At 46.0% G+C, this 14,847-nt stretch overlaps 2 long non-coding RNA genes across 7 annotated transcripts in view; both read right to left on the bottom strand.

Moving 5' to 3' along the window:
- The window catches only part of LOC109267523 (uncharacterized), a 384,515-nt gene that overhangs the window by 326,739 nt on the left and 42,929 nt on the right, over nucleotides 1-14,847 (bottom strand). The window lies entirely within an intron of this gene.
- LOC109267526 (uncharacterized) lies at nucleotides 2,044-13,702 on the bottom strand. Its single transcript, XR_002080159.2, has 2 exons — nucleotides 12,137-13,702; nucleotides 2,044-2,209 (listed from the first exon to the last, which is right to left on the bottom strand). It is a non-coding gene; the product is annotated as an uncharacterized LOC109267526 (long non-coding RNA).

Below are 14,847 nucleotides of genomic sequence, written 5' to 3'. Positions count from 1 at the left end.
TTGGTTAAAGCAAGATACAAGATCAGTCAGATTCACAGGTTAGTGAAACAGACTTCGTCTCTTGATAGGAGAAGCTACAAAGAATCTATGGCTATTTTTTCCAGGGGCTCTCCAGCTCACCATAATAATCCCCACCCCACAGAAGCTACAGGTCAGCTGCCATTTCCCCCTTAACTCGAACTCCTGGTTTTCTCACATCTGGTCTTTCTCAAGACTTCACTATACCTGGAACTCTGTAGATATCCAAATTAAAAAACTGAACATAGAACTCTGATTCTATGGCTTGGCTCGGAACAAGCATGCCCGACCTTTCCACTGGCGCACATGGGAAAGCAAAATGGATTTGATGAAAATAAAATCCAGAAAGAGGATCCAAGGTAGTAGGTGAAGGTGCTGCCCAAGAAAGGTCAGCCTGGCCAAGATCCCAAGTGGTGAACAACAAGGTAGAGAGAACATCAGCAATGCTGAGCCAGTGCAGAATCTCCCGTGAGAAGGGCATGTCCGTAGAGGAGGGAGGGCAAAGTAGCCCCCAGAAGAACTCACAAAGAGCCAACTGCAGGCAAGAAAAGAAGAGGAAACTCCGCTTTCACAAATAATGATCAAACTGGCTCTGCAGCTCAGCGTTCAGGGGCAGCAGAGAGCTAGCCCAGCATGCCCAGGGAAGTGGTAATGCCCCACACTTCCATTGGCAGGGCATGTAGGGAACCCAAAGGACTGCAAAACAGGATGCTTGAGGATCAAACCTAGTCTCTCAATGAGCAGAAGTTCCAGAACATGGTACAAAACATCTCCAGACGACACAAGAGGAGCCAGGGAGGGCTCGGTTAGGGCAAGTTCTACCAGAACTAATGGACAGCACCTGTTACAATGAAAATGGTTATCCTTCCCCCTTTCCATGAGAACTGTTTGGCTTTTGCTCTCAGGGGTTCAAAATTGTATCTGCAGTTCCTAAACCTCTTAAAAGATGACACTATAATCCACAGGCTAAAATACACATCGCAGTGAAGAACACAACACCCCCTATGAAGTATTCCTGACAAAAATGAATGAATCCAATCAAGCCTTCAGACTTAAACTTCTAGGACACAGGAAACGCTGGGGACAGAAGAAGAGGTAAGGAAACACCATGAAGAAACGCTAAGACGTTCAGAATGTGGGACTTGGTACCACTCAGTCAGCCTAGCCTCTTGTCATAGTGATTTCTGAAAAGGAGAGGGAGGCAGTAGACTGTTCCAGAATGAGACTAACATACACCAAGCAAAGGCAATGCAGAAATGCTGGCTGGATTCTAATCTGTACAAAATGAAAATCCCAGCCATGGAACCATTTGGGCAGATAAACAGGGACACCGTAACGTAGATTGCATATTAGATGACATTAGGAAATTACTGTTGTTTCGGCATGATAATGATATTGTGTATAAGGAGGAGTGCCTTCTTGATTTAGGAGATACATGCTGAAGTATTTAAGGTTTGTGCCAGTTAGTAAAATGCTGTCTCTTGACTCCAAACTCAGTACTCTATACTTGGCCTCCGATGCTAGATCTGGACTCTGCAAACCCTCTGACGGGCTCTGCCACTCAGCACGGCCTTTTCACCCTGGCACCAAGCACTTCTTGGCAGCTGCAGCCGCTGAAGCCAGCCCCACAAAGACACCAGCACCCTCCAACAAAGACACCAGCACCCTCCAGCCAGCCTCCCGCTCAGAGGTCTGGGTCCCAGCCCACACTCAGAGGCCAGCACCAGCCCAAGCAGCCTCCCTGCCAGGCTTCTAGTTGAAGAATCCCAGGCTTTCACCTTTATGCCACGAGCCATGAAGATGGTACCTGCTTCCTGAAATTGCCTCCTCCACGATTCCTTAGAGTTCTCTTCCTACTCTTGCAATTCCCTGGTTATAACTGTATACCTAGGTAAGTCATTAGAGTAAATTCTCTCTACTCAAATAGCAGGTGTGGTCTCTGTCTCCCAAATGGGTGAAGTGTCATAACGTTTGCAACGTGCTTTAAAAAGAGTCAGCCAAACTGAAAAAATAAAGACACACAGATCTATGTGTGTATACATATAACAGACACACAGGTACACAAATTCACATGGGGACAAAGGAACCAGAGACAAAACTGTGGAATCTAGGTGATGAATGAATGAATCTAGCAGCGTTCATATGAGACCTTCAACGCTTCTGTGAGCTTCAAATCTGTCGTGTTAAAAGGCTGGAAAAAAGAATAAGAATCCCTAAATCATGGTATTGTTATGAGAAGTAAGTCGAGATACCAATTAGGAAAAAAAATTACTATGCCGTTTTCCCAAGTACGTCTGCAGCCCCAAAAGCCGTTTACCCTATGAAAGGTCCAGGTCCTGCCGGTTAGGTTCCTCTCCTCTCCTTGACAGAGAAAGTACACGGATGTGTGAGCAGTAAACCAGTGTCTGCCCCCAGGTGCTGTACCTGAAGTTGCCCACAAAGACGCTGACTGGGCAGAGAATCGGGCCTGGGGGACTTTCACACAGGATGCTCCAAATCATTCTGAGAGAAAAGAATCTGTGTCTTTATCAAAGAGGAAGAGGACCTTCCACAAACTCCTCTGACAAATCACTTGAAGAGTGATGACAGTCCTGGTCGGTTCCAAATCTCCAACCTAAATCCCCCATGCTCCAGATGAAATCCCTTCTTCTTGCCCTTTCCCCTCACAGAGCCCCTTTTTCTGTGAAAGAAGGTCTTGCCTCCACCCTATTAAATTACCCTGCACCTGTCCCTCAGCAGAACCCCACCAAGACCCCGTAACCACCTTCATTGTTTTCTTTTTTTAAGTCTTTTGATCCAGTTTTATTGAGATATAATTGGCATATAACAATATATTAGTCTGAGGCATACAACATAGTGATCTGATATATGTACAGATTGCAAAATGATCATGGTAAGATGTTCTTTCTTCAGCAGTCTCTTGATTTTCCCTCCGAGCCTCTAATCACTGGGCCACGATGAAAGGCTGGCCTCTCATCTAGTCCTGACCCTACACACCCGTCGTGTTGGGGTTTCCACCTCACATGTCCGGGTGGAGTTTTGTTTGCTTGATATCACTGAACGATCAATCTGTTTCCCACCACAGGTCATTTAGTCTGTACTCTTTCCTTCATCAGCTGCTCCCTCACTTGATCTGATTTTTGGTGAGCACAGTTGGTTTTACCACCTAAGAAAAACATCTGGCTACCTCAGCCCCGGTTCAATTTCACTCAGACAAGGAAGGTGTGTGTGAATTCTAAAATGACCTTAAAATAGAAGGTGGGGAGCTGCCCTCCCATCTCTTCCAAAGCTTGTCACAGGGATGACCATGAAAGAGGCAGCACCAGGAGAAATAGCAGGGCCCCACCCCAGGAAAGTGGGGGATCCAAAGTCTACGACCAGTTGGCCCTCACTGCTCTGTGGTTAGCTCTGTTGTTTCCTACGTCTGAAACGGCTTCTCTGTCTTGCCTACCTCCTAACAGCCTTGTCATCTAGTGAGGTCTGGCTCAACTGTTAGATCCCTCATAAAGCTTTCTCTATTTCCTCTGACGAGAGGACAAATGGCCAGTCAACACATGAAAGGTGCTCACCCTCACAATCAAGAAAATGAACATTAAAACAATACAACAACACTCTTCACCACTGAAATTATGTAAAAACAAAATATTGGGCAACACCAGGCATGAGAAAGGGTGTGGAAAAATAAAGACTTTCATATCCTGTTTACTGGGCTCTCTACATTGGCAGAGCCACTGTGGAGAATAAATTGGCTGTATGTAGTAAAATTTTAAACATACACACCTTGTGAACAAGCAATTCCACTTCTCCTCACTCACCCTTGGAGAGGTACTCCTTACACAAATGCACACAGAGAACTGACAAGAATATTCTTTGAGAGTTGTTTAAATAGGGACAAGTTGGAAGCCACCTAAGTATCCATCAAGAGGGCAACCGATAAACTACTATGCAGTCATTCTGTGAGATACCAGGCAATAGTTAAAAGAATATAGTAGATAGAGACGATGAGACCCAATGGCAATGAGCACGCTAGTGTGCAGATCTTGGTCTATCATACTATTCCCTATTAAAAGAGACCAAGGTTCCTTGGAGAAATGGCTCAATCTGGGGCAATCTGGGGCTGAGACAGGGTAGGTACAAGATGAGCCTGGAACATTTTGTAACGCCAGAAAGTAAAAAAGTACTCAAAAAATGATGGGTACATGTCACAAGGACACAGGAAGGGACTTCCACTGGCCAAATATGAGACATTTTGAGCACCAAAATAATTAAGGAAAGTAACAGATAGACCATTAAAAAATTAGAACCCATGAGTCCACAATAAATAGGTAAACAAATACATAAGGGGAAAAGGAGGACCCTGCCAAGCCCATTGGTGTATGTGGAGGGGTTGTTACAGCTGGCTAATCATCATTTTGCAACCATCTTAATAAATATTGGCTCAGGCAAGAATCATCAGTGGATGCTAAGTCTGGGAAGAAATACTGATGGAGAGCAGGCTATTTGCCTGGTCTTAAGGGTCTTCCAACAGAATGCATATTCGTTCCAAGGGGGAAAAAAACAGCACCTTTAAAGGAGACAAATCAGACAACACCTTAACCAGGTGATCAAAATGAGCATCACCAACGAGGGCCGAGCAGACACCGTGAGGGTGCAGATGTAGCACCTGAAAAGGACCTATAGAATATTCTGGCGGAAAATGCATGCCTTGAATCTAATAATCTAATCCTAAGAGAACGCTGGAGAACCGAAAATAAGCAACAGTCCATTCCATAAAAAGCGCTTGTAGTCTTCAAAAGCGTCAATAGGATAAAATACAAAGAAAGCCTGTAAAAATGTTCCATGCTAACAAAAGAACAAAAAGACACGACAACTAAGAACGGTATCTCATCCTAGACGGCATCCTAGATTGCAGGGAGGAGTACTACAAACGACAGAATTCGATTAATTGCCGGAAGAAATGGAATATAGGTGGTGACTACCATCTACCAATATTACATCTAGAGAAGGTGATAACTACCATGGCTTTTTAAGAGAATATCTTTACTCTTAGGAAATCCACAGTGAAGTATTTAGGGGGAAAGGAGTATAACAACAGTACCTACTCTCAAATGATTCAGAAAAGAAAACTGCATTATATGTATAATGTGTGTGTATAGACATTATATACATACACACACACACACACACACACACACATATATAGCAGACAGGGCAAAACATTAAAAGGTATTTGAAGATCTTTGAACTATTCGTATTATTCTTGCAACTTTTACCTTTCAAAATAAGAAGTTATTGCTTCAAAAGGAAGAGTGGTTTAAAAAAAGAGTGATGTAGCTATGTGTACTTGCATAGAAAGAGCTCCGAACATACTGGTAAGTGGAAAAAAAAAATGGGCAAGATAATGCACTCAGTGGGATACTTCCCATATTACATCCATTTGTGCGTTAAGTGATGCACAGAGAAAGGTCTGGAGGAACACACCCCAAATGTATCGTATGGTTTGCCCTTGAGAAAGGGGAAGAGGAGACCAGCACAGCAGCTATACGTTAGCTTATCTGCAGCAACGTTTTCACTTTTTATGAGTGCATTTATCAATTGGTCACATAACTAGAAATAACTTTTTTTAGAGGGGAAAGTTGCCCTCCTCTCAATTCCCTCCAGCGACAAAGATCACGGCTCAGGTTTTCTGAGACAATACTCATTTAAATGGTGGAGCCCACTCTAATATTTGACAGTCTCTGAAACGATCTGGCCTTGGGATCTGGGAAATCTGATCAGGAGATGGCAGCAGTGTGAGGTGTCTGGAAAGACCCTGGGCTTCAGGGTCAGACAGAGCTAGTTTGAAGCCTTGCCTCCATCATTCACTGAGGGTACATTATCGGGCAAGAGACAGACCTCTCTAAACCTCCATTCCTCTATGTGGAAAAAGGAAACATAATACCATAGAGCAGAGTTGGTGAGCCTTGCGTACAGGGTACATACTTGCGGGTCTTAGCATACACATAAAACACCAAGCCCCTCCTGGGGCTGGCACGGAGCATCTTTCGATTGTTACTCATCTGACCTCTTTTTTGTGATTTGTTTGCATGCACTCTTGCCCTGTGAGCCCAGACGCTCTTTAAGGAAGGGTCCATCCATTACTCATTTCTCTCCTTCCAACTATGCCTCCTAGGACATTGTGCACTGGCACCTGGCAAACATTTGGTGGGAGGAAACATGAACCTCGTCACAGAAAATCTAGAGCAACATGTAAGTATGCTTTGAGGCCCCAGGTTTGCGTTAGAATTCTCCAGTGCAAGTACACATAGTCTCTGAAGTCACTGTATAGAAATCTCTAAGTGCCAAGAAGATGAAGAGGTGACCGATGACCCTACATATTCCTGATCAGTGGGGGTGAAAGAGCACTGTGAGCCTGTCATCCAGTAATAGATGGATGTCATCCAGTAATAGATGTTATTTTTTTTAAATGCCGCATGGTCAAAAATGTTTGGGAAATGCCGTTAGACAAAACAGGCTCGTGTACTACAGGACTTATCAGTGCCATTGCATATCATGAATACCCAACAGACAATATAATTTGGAGTATCTCCCAAGTTTATTTGACTATAAAACATCCCCCCCCCCTTTTTTTTTTTTGAATCTCAAGGCCTACATCCCATAGAACATGCTTTGGAAAACACTGCTTGAAGCTGTTTCTCCACTGTCAGTACATGGTAAGAATAATATTTAGTGGAAATTTAACAATATAACTTGCTCACCTAACCCAAGAGGGAAAAGGAATAAAGTAAACCAAGAGCTTAAGGGTTGCTATCAATTCCCCTCTTATTCCTCCTCTTCCTTTTTTCCCTTCTAATCCAAGGAACGTGTGCAAAAAATCAGTTATGACTCCAAATCTAAAAATAAAGACCCCAATATTATCATTGAAGTCACTCAGCTTCACTTACTCCGGCCTGTTCAATTCTACTCATCAATGGATTAGACAAATGGCTGAAGGAACCAGGGTCCTACTATGGCCAAGTCATGGGCCACGTGTAGAAATGTTTGTCTCTACACGGCCAAGTGGAATATTTAAGCAAATGTTTGATAGGATCAGGCTGAGAGAGCAGCTGCCTTGCTCATTATGACCTTAAAATTAGACACTGTGACCGTCCAAATTATCTCCTTTTCATTGATTACGCCAGAGTAACAGAAATCTGTTATCGTAACCCATCCAGTATCTATGCCTGCTTTTTCCGGTAACAAAGCACTTTGTTTATGGACAGTGCATTCTTCCCCTCTTGCCTCCCCCCACCTCCCCCCACTGCTTACAGTCTTGACGGGCCTATGATTCCAGGAACTCTGTGTTCCCTTGCCCAAGGAGTGGGTACTGGACCCAAGACAGGTCAATGAGACCCTCTCCCACGCGGGAATTCTGAGGCTAGAGTCGAATAATACAAGACCCAAAAAGGTTAGGCTTAATGGACCTAGCAGTTAAGCCCCAGGAAACAGCATTTCAGTTCGGCTGCCCAGGTCCCCAGCATTGCCCCAGTTCCCCTCCTTTGCATGACTCAGGCACTCAAGCTTTGCTTTTGACCCAGTGAGTGCACTCAATGTCCTGTGGATAAATTCCCAGAGTATTTCTAGAACTTGCAGCTGAAGGGCCTGCCCAATACACTGAGCAAAAACCACCCCAGCAAGTTCCTACCCACTGTCCCCAGATAATCACTGGACTTAAAATCTGAAAGTGACCTGAAAGCTTCCCAAATATGGCCAAACCTCCTCATTTAAAAATAAATAAATAGGGGCGCCTGGGTGTCTCAGTCGGTTAAGCATCCGACTTCGGCTCAGGTCATGATCTCGTGGTTCATGAGTTCGAGCCCCGAGTCAGGCTCTGTGCTGACAGCTCGGAGCCTGGAGCCTGTTTCAGATTCTGTGTCTCCCTCTCTCTCTGCCCCTCCCCCGCTCATGTTCTGTCTCTCTCAGTCTGTCAAAAATAAATAAAACATTAAAAAAATAATAATAATAAAATAAAATAAAATAAAATAAAATAAAATAAAATAAAATAGGACACTGTTATCTTGAAAGGTTAGGCAACACAGCCAGTGCCCTTCAGTACATCAGAGGTGATCCGGTTTCCCACCTGCCTGTGTTTCCGGAGCAGATGCCCAAACAATCTCCATTTTCTGTGCAGACACAACCTAAGCTACTCTGGTGAGAAGGTCTGAATTGTGACTATTTTTCCTCACCGCTTGTGCCAGAACTAGCCCTCCACCGCCACTTATCAAATGCTGCCCGAGAGTATGTGCATCCTTGAAATAGTCCAGGGAGCATCTGCATCTCCCCAAAAATGTTCACAGCCTGCCATTCGTCACAGCCCTTCGGCTCCGGGTTCCCGAGCCTCCCGCCTTCAGTGGGGAGCTCCAAGTATGGAGCGTGGCAGTTCCCACTGTAGGGCTCTTGTCAGCGGCTCACCGGGGATCGCAACGCCAAGCCAAGGACGTTCTATTCTGAGTGTGGCCCCAGTATGTTTCATTTCATCTGCAAAGCACGAGTCTATTCTGGAGAGAGATGTTTTGGGCACATTCGTAGTAGCTAACGAGCAGTGCTTCCTTATATGCAGAACACAAAATCCTCCCATAAAAACCTGACCCGATTGCCAGCGTGGCATTTCAAATGAACAGACTTACCCCTAAAATTACCTCCCCGGAACGGCCAAAATTGCACACCTCCGAGTCACGGGCTGAAACAGCGGTACGGAGACTACAAGTATCAGACTGCGGTGATCTTTGGGGAACAGCCCGGGACCAAAGCCTCTGCTTTTCTCTGTTGAGCCGGAGGTCTTTCCTGGTCACCACGCACAAAATTCCAGATCTGTGTCCTTTGAAAAGGCAATGACAAAGAAGAGCCGGCCCAACTTCTTCCCTACAGGGCTGTCATCTTCCCCACAGGGCTTCCAGAGACTTGCTTACGCTCTTCAAGGGAGTCAGGAAGCATGCTGCCCTCCCCATCCCCAGCTGGCCAGCCTTGGGCCTTTTCTCAAGTGCTCCCTGTGTTCTGCATGACCTTTGTGTCCTTCTTCATTTCAGAAGGCATTTGCCAAGCCCCACCTACCTCTCCGCCTCTCAAACCGAGCGAGGTACCTATAGCCCATCACATCCCAGGGCCCCCTCTGTAACAGAACCCATCTCGTGGCTGTTTCAGTGCCATTTATAAGTCTCTGTCCCCCACTGGATGACCGTGAGTTCCCTGGGAGCGAGGTCTGGGGTGCACCGGCATCCACAACCCCAGTGCCCACCACAGCACCGCACCCACAGGAGGCGCTCGACAAAAAGAACAGACCTGAAGACACAAGAGCACTGCAGGCATGATGGCCACAGTCCCCAGCCCCGGGAGGAAGCAACCCTGCCTACACCAGACCCACCCTGCTTACACATGGCCAGAGTCTGCCAAAACGCTGGGACAAGTGACCGCTTCGAAGGCTGTAGAGACCAGCATTTGAGATCAAGACTTCTAGAATCAGACAGCTAGGTTCAAATCCTGCCTCCACTACCTACAAGCTCTATGAAGAAACGAGTTAGCCTCCTGATGCCTCAATTAACTAATCTGTAAAATGGGGATAATTATAATACAACATCACAGACTGTTACAAAGAAAAGTGAGTCAATCTGCAAAACACTCAGTGCCTTCCCTACCTAAGTATTAGGGGTCTTCCTAGATGTAACTTACTTATGATACTGTGTACGTGAAAGGTATACAACGTGTGGATTTGATACATTTCTATACTACAGTGTGATTACCACTGTGGCTTTAGCTAACATCTCTAGCAGGTCCCATAACCGTCATCTCTCTACTGTGGTAAGAACACTTGGGATCCGGTCTCTTAACAATTTTGAAGTACAGAACACAGCATTGTTGACAAAAATCGCGATACCTAATACGGTTTAGGTGGTCCCCACACATAGCCTTATATAATATGAAATCAAGACATTATTTTGTTCTCGATTCTCTTTCACATTTTTTGATTGTATCAAGGAAAAAGTCACGGTTTAACGCGAAAATGACTTTAACACATCTCTAAAACTTACTGTCTCTCCCTCTTCACAGAGAGAAAGCAGGTCCCCGGCTCAAATTTCTCGTGGGCAGAAAGAGCTAGCTGACATTAACTGATTGTGCCTTTGTTGTGTTATTATTATCATTTAATGGCAATTGACACTGGTTTTCCATTTACGGTGATGGTATAAACTTCCCACATCAAATGTCTGTTGATGTTAAACAGTGAGCAGATTTGAAAGAGAATAAGAAGTAACAGTATCAGCTGCAAACATACTATGGCAGAAATCACGGAGGTGAGATATATCCAAATGCCTCGAGTGTGAAAGATACTGACTGATAGACACTAAGGGAGGTCTGGAAGCAGAAGTCTCACTAGCGTGCACCGTGCCCAGGGAGCACTCGGGAAGCGGACCAACGGCCAAGTCCTGCCTCCAGAAGAAGCTGAGACCTCAAAGTGCCCCCCGGTGACTGAACACAGCCCAAGATGGCAGATGCTGTTGAACGTGGAGATGGGTCCCCTGGTCACAGGCGCGAGCAGAGGTCAGCACTAGGCAGAGCAGCTTGGGAAGCTCCGTGGTAGGGACGAGTCTGCTGGAGGGAGAATGGGCCGGCGGTCCCCAGCATCTACCGCGAGGCCAGGATTCTCAGCGAGAGAAAAACAGACTTTACCAATCACCAAGGGAGGATGGGGCAAAAACCCAGAGGACTCCCAGGAATCCAGGGGCTCCCGCATGCCCTGCCACCCATGCAGCTGAGGGCAAGCGCTGGAAGGAAGAAGTTCTGGGTGGAAAAGAAACCCGCTGGGCCTTTCCAAGCAGTGTTGCGAAACAACTCGGTGGCATCTTGTGGCAAACGGGAGACTCAGCTCAAGCTATGATCCCATGGTTTTCTTTGCGTTTTTGGCTCATCTATTTGGGATGTTCGTTGGAGGGGAGCATCAGTAAATAGGTCTAGCTTGCTTTTCAAGCCAGTTGTGTTCCCTTTCCCTGTGAGTCATAGACCGGGCTCACCCACAGACACAGACAGCCCTCTCACTGTCCTCTGGCCGGCTGGCCACCAAAACCATGCCCTGGGTGTGCACGGGGAGGGGTGGGCAGAGGACTCACTCTGCCTCCACCCTCAACCAGCATGGGTAACGAGACAGAGGCCAGTGCTCTGGGAGCTTCCTCTCTCATTGTCTCTCGAGTGAGGGAGTTATGTGAGTAACTAGTTCTAGAACAGTAGCAGCCACTCCTCCTTAAGGGCCTGCTCTGCGTTGGGCACATTATCTCCATCCTCACAAGAAACTCTCCATCTTACCCGTGAGAGAGCTCAGACAGACAAAATGGCAAGCGGCCAGGAAGTGACACAAGCTGTTTCATAGACTCAGGTCTCTGTGTCTCAGAGCCCACACTCTTGCCTTCCCACTGCCTGCCCCCCCACCCCCGCCACTGCCCTACAAGGAAATGAGTGCCATAATGGTGCCTTCCAGAGGGTCAGGAGAACACGGATTTAACTCCGCCAGGGGAACGAGGGAAGGCTCCTTGGAGAGGGCAATATTTGGGCTGAGACCTCAAAGACAAGTAAGGACTTTGTTGACAAAACAAAATAGACTATTTTGTTCGTTCATTCGTTCACTCACTCATTTGTTCCATGCTGTATTTCTGGGGCTAGGTACTAGGAATTTGTGGTGAATAGACACAGCTCCTGTCCCCAAGGAGCTCACTTCCCAGGGGAGGAGACGTAAAAATACGTGAATGAATAAAGTTATTACTAATTGTGTGTGCCGTGTGGAGACACGTAAGGAATTAAAATGGAGAATACCAGGGAAACCTATTTTAAGACAGTCAGGGGCAGTCTTTCTGAGGAGGTGACATTTTTGCTGGGACGAATGATGAAGCGAAGGTGCTATCCATGTAAACTAACGGGACAGTGAGGGATCCGGGCAGAGGGAACAGTGTGTGAAAAGGCCCTGAGGCTGGAAAGGGAACTGTGTGTCCCTGAAACTAAAAGATTAGAATGTCTTAAAACGAGCGAGTCCAAGGAACAGTGTTGCTCAAGGGAAGGCTGGGGAGAGAGACTGGGGCCAGATGGGATAGCATCTTACAGGCTGTGGGAAAGGATAATGGGAAGCTCAGCCAGGGTCCTCAGCTGGACGTGCTACAGCTCAATTTACCCTCCAAGATCAGGCCTCAGTCCCTTCACCTGTAAAATGAAAGTAAATAAGAGAATGCATTAAAAAGTTCCAAGTGCCTCGCCTGGTTGACGAATGGACTGAGGACACTCTGACATGTGAGCTTGTATCAAAATAACCTGGGGTGTCTGTCAAACTCAAGATTGCTGGGCCCCACCCCTGGAGATTCTGATGCAATAGGTCTGGGGGAGGCCCATGAATATGCATTTCTAACACTTCCTTGGTGGGGGGACCCCACTTGGAGAACTCCTGGGTTAGAAAAAACAATTTTTTAAAAAAAGTGGGAAGTGCCACCAGGATGCTGTTGCAATTGTTAAGAGCTGGTAGAATCAAACGATGTCAGTGAGGTGGAGAGAAGTGGTCCAGAACAGTTCTCACTGGGAGATAGCATGGGCCAGACCAGCTAACGGAATGGACTGGAGGTTGGGGATGAGGGAAAAGGAGAAATTGGGCAGGACACTCCTAGGTGAATGGCTTGAGTAACTAGGCAATGATAGTGGCAGAAACTGAATAGGGAGCCCCCGAGGAGGAGATCTGGAGACAAGGGCTGAGACATGCTAACTCTGAGATCTCTGTGACCCCAAAATGGCAGGTGTCGGGCAGGCAGGTGGAGCTTCATGAGAACAGCAATCATCTCTATCTTGTTTTCTGCTACGTCCCCAGATCTCACGCTAGCATATCCTGCCAATAATAAATATCCAGTAAGCTTCTGTTACGGGCTGAAGGATAAAGGGAGGCTGAGGAACTAGGATAACCAAAGGCACTCAGGGACCAACATGCCGCCATGCTTGAGGAGGCCACAGGCATCTGCTGAGGCTAAACCATCACTTCCTGACCTTGACATGGATGAGTACGTGGGAGGCTGGAGGCAGAACAGAAGACAGAAGGGAGCCACCCAATTCACAGTAGGGTTCTTCCCTCAAAAGTCAGAGATGTCACATTTGAGCCTTTCTGGGGTAGGCTTTCGGATAGAAAGGTTTGAACTGTGAGTTTAATGAGCAGGAAGGCCAGAGGAATCTGGCTAACTTGGGCTTTTTATAAAATAAATCATGGGAAAATGAAGCTGTGCAACTTGGGGAAATGAGGAGGGAGGGATGGGGAGAAAGGGAGAGAAGAAACCGAGGACAGAACAAGAAAAGCAGCTTAACCAAGACTCCCCACTAAGGGAAGAAGGGGCCGGCATCTGGAACTTGACCTCCCAGGCCAACCTCGACCCTTGGGTCCTCACCACATTTCCAGCAGGCATGATGGACCCTCGGCCTCCCCATTTACCAAGTTGTAAATTAAAAGGCTGTGACTCCAGCCAGGGGTTCTGGTGACATCATAAACCACAGAACCACAAGCTCAACTCACCAGAAGCCCCAAGATGGAATTACACCCTTTCTTCCTAATCCAGGCAGCTCTGGTCACTGCCATTTTTTTCATGATATAATAGAAGTAAGCAATATTTTAACCATTTGTGTGTGGCCTTTCTCATACAGCCACAAGGCCCCCTCTCTCGTGTCCTCTCCTTTCCATCTCCTGCCCCACTACAGACCCTCCTCCTAAGGGGTCTCCCACAGAGATGCCCCTGCTTTCCAAGGCTGCGGCCCCTCCAGACCCTCTCCTCTTCCCTCTTCCCTCCAGATCCTTTCGGTTCTTCTGTCTCCTCCCATGAGCCAGTGGTGCCCTGACTTCTACCTTAAATCTGCTTGTTCAACAGAACCCCAGTCTCTTCTGGGCCCAGGTCTGTCCTGGAGAACAGACCCCAGATGTCTAGAATACATTCCCAGAAGTGGCACGAAAATGAACTCACATTTTAAATAAATCAGGGAAGTTTACAGCTTCACGGAGAATCTTTCTGAAAGCAAATGACTGCTTTCACTCTCCTTTCACTATGTTTTTGCTTTTGAGTCTTAATTTTCATAAAGTATTGCTTAACGCAAAGTGTACCTGGGCATCATGTTACCTTTTACCCCTGCTTCCCCATCTTAAGCTTAATGCCAATATCTAGGTTCCTTTGGGAGCCTCACGTAGGGGAAGAAGTCACAAGGGAGGACAATAATTAAAGCAGCTATCACTTGATGAGTACCTCTTATGTCTCAGATACTTAAATTATTCTTCATCCCTTTCACAGAGTTACTATTTTCCTCATTTTATGGAGGAGAGAAACTGAGGCCCAGGATATGGAGTATTTTGCCCAAAGTCCCGCAGTTCCTAAGTAAGGCCCTTGGATCTGACCCCTATTTGCTGAACTCAAAAATCTACATATATGTGCTCACTCAGTGTCCCCCGCCCTGAGTAAAATATTTTGAGAATACAGGTTGCATATGATAAGGACTGATCATAGGCACTGGCTGATCTTCATGCACCATGATTTTTTTTTTCAGAGAGGATGAAAGTTCTACTCTATTTTAGGGTACACTAAGAGCCAAAAAACACATTCTGATGTCTTATGTATTTGTTTAGAAAAAGTAAATTATTAAAAAAATAAAATAAAATAAAATAAAATAAAATAAAATAATAAAAAAAAAGAAAAAGTAAATTATTGCAAATGATTTCCCCCAAACCGAAAACAAAAAGTTTAACGCTACATTGATATAACTTGGTAGTAAGGAGGTAGACCAGTGACTTTTGATAAAGCG

The sequence above is a fragment of the Panthera pardus genome, unplaced genomic scaffold (genome assembly GCF_024362965.1).
Source record: "Panthera pardus isolate Hobbes unplaced genomic scaffold, ASM2436296v1 HiC_scaffold_2, whole genome shotgun sequence".
Lineage (NCBI taxonomy): Eukaryota > Metazoa > Chordata > Mammalia > Carnivora > Felidae > Panthera > Panthera pardus.
The sequence above is the reverse complement of the archived record's forward strand: the minus strand, read 5'-3'. Positions and strand labels throughout refer to the sequence as shown.